Raw genomic sequence first — 1,499 nt, forward strand, 5'->3', positions numbered from 1 at the left:
TTTTGAGGTCAATTCTTTCTTTCAACTTTTCCCTCTTCTTTTTCTTTTAGCGAATAAGAAGATTTTTTTTTACGTTCATTTGAAGGGTTTCTACGATAAAATTTGGTATTCTTTATCTTCTCTATTTTTAGGGTTGTCTCTTTCTCGACATAACATGTTGTCCTTAACACGCATCAAACTTCAATAATTATTAATTATGCTTTAATTTTCCAAAGGAGTAAATGTTATATTGCACTAAACCCCTTTTCTTAGAGTATTGCATACTAGCTACTACCTTTAATTTATACTCTGTTTGATGGTAGTGTACAATTTCTAATGTATGATCTTCAAGCCTAAACTCAAACTAACACCACCGAATATAATTTTCAGAAGTCATTTTTTGACAAATAGCAAGTACGGGAGAAGGAACAGATAGATAAATATTGTTTTTTCGCTATTGATCAATACCCAAAATATAAGTCATAACCAACCTAGCAGATCATCAGCTGATTTCCATTACGTGGAAACGTCACTTGATACAACATAACTGAAGAAATTTCTTGGTTTAACCTCGAATAAACGGATACAAAAACAAATAGTAGCCAATAGATCTCATTACTCGAAGAGATTTTGCATCTACCACTAGAGATGCATGTACTAAATTTAAAACATTATTGGCCTTGGTGAATTGGATTCAAGAAGATAAGGTTCCATTGATACAGACATATTCGCCCACAAAAAGGTCGTCGCAGTCAAGGTTTGGATTAAAAGAAGCAAAGTCTTCTGCTTTCACATCGAAAGATTGGATAATATTATTGCAAGTGTCGCCAGTATCTACATTATAAACTGTCGTACAAAGTGGAAGAGCGTGAAACATCTTGTTGTTAGATGCTGGAGGAGACAAAACACACAAAAAAATAGTATGTAAGTTCAAAGATAAAGGAAAAATATTTTATGCAACAACTAATTAAACGTATAAAATTTAAGCAATTAAATGTTCATACTGAGAACTCGTTCCTGGGAAGGAGGCAGAATGAGAAGAAAAGTGAGGACTAAGGCGATGTTCCAGTAGCAGTTAGCCGACTTAGCATTAACCATGTTTGATTGACAAACTTGCACGAGCTAGTGTGCTCAAATTAAATTGCTTCTGAATTTCTTGAGTGTCTAATACTTTCTTGAGATGTGTATATATATATATATATATAGGAGTAAGATTCTTATTTGTCCGAGAAACGAGTAGATTTAATTTGTGTTGTTCTTTCCTTCTCAGCATTTATTAATTAGGAGATGTTGCCGACTGTACTTGGTCAAACAAATATACTTAGAAACTACAATATGTTCACTGTTGTTCATGACAAAGTCACCAAGACGGACGAGTTTAATTAAGCTAAAACTTAAAGGACGTACGCAGTGGACAAAAGCATAAAAACTTGACTCTTTCACTAAGTGAAATATATGATTCGCATTTCGCAGTTTGCCGACTACGGGGAATCTTTTGGTGATTGAAGGTGTCAGGTATG

At 33.8% G+C, this 1,499-nt stretch overlaps 1 long non-coding RNA gene across 1 annotated transcript; it reads right to left on the reverse strand.

Moving 5' to 3' along the window:
- Positions 1-412: 412 nt before the first annotated feature.
- Positions 413-1,201, reverse strand: LOC142164921 (uncharacterized). The gene is made up of 2 exons (XR_012696007.1): positions 984-1,201; positions 413-870 (listed from the first exon to the last, which is right to left on the reverse strand). It is a non-coding gene; the product is annotated as an uncharacterized LOC142164921 (long non-coding RNA).
- Positions 1,202-1,499: the final 298 nt, after the last annotated feature.

The sequence above is a fragment of the Nicotiana tabacum genome, chromosome 10, assembly GCF_000715075.1.
Source record: "Nicotiana tabacum cultivar K326 chromosome 10, ASM71507v2, whole genome shotgun sequence".
Taxonomy (NCBI): Eukaryota; Viridiplantae; Streptophyta; class Magnoliopsida; order Solanales; family Solanaceae; genus Nicotiana; species Nicotiana tabacum.